Source organism: Sapajus apella, unplaced genomic scaffold (assembly GCF_009761245.1).
Source record: "Sapajus apella isolate SASKATOON/1434 unplaced genomic scaffold, GSC_monkey_1.0 scaffold499, whole genome shotgun sequence".
Taxonomy (NCBI): Eukaryota; Metazoa; Chordata; class Mammalia; order Primates; family Cebidae; genus Sapajus; species Sapajus apella.
In genome coordinates this window covers 1-649 of record NW_022437429.1, presented here as the reverse complement: position 1 = coordinate 649, position 649 = coordinate 1, and positions in this window count along the sequence as shown.

The following is a 649-nucleotide window of genomic DNA, read 5'->3' as shown; positions in this document are numbered from 1 at the left end:
TTGTTGTTGTTGTTGTTGTTGTATCCTTGCCTAAATTCGTACCAGGTGATACGAGTTTTTGTAGACCAAGCTGGGGAAGAATCTCTTCTCCTTAATCTTTTGAAATAGTTCCAGTAACAATGGTACATCTGGTATAATTAGTCTGTCAGTTTATCTGGTTCTGGGCTTTGACAGTTGGAAGATTTTCAATTTCTGATTCAATCTTATTACTCTTATTGGTCTATTTACGATTTTATTCCTTCCTGGTTGAGCTTGGGACGGTTGAATATTTCCAGAGATGTTTTGATTTCCTCTAGATTTTCTAGTTTTGAGCATAGAGATGCTCAGTATGTTTTGATCACCTTTTGCATTTCTGTGGCATCAGTTGTAATATCACCTTTATCATTTCTGCTTGTGCTTATTTAAATATTCATCTTTTCCTGGTTGACATAGTTAGGGATCTATCAATTTTGTTAATCTTTGAAAATAACCACATGTTTTTGGGTTGATTCCTTACATTTTATTTGTTTGTTTGTTTGTTTGTTTGTTTTGCTTCAATCTAATTTAATTCTGCTATGATCTTTATTTTCTTCTTCTAGCTCTGGGGTTGGTTTGTTCTAATAATTTAGTTCCTTGAAGTAAATCAATAGAGAGCTAGTTTGTAATCTTT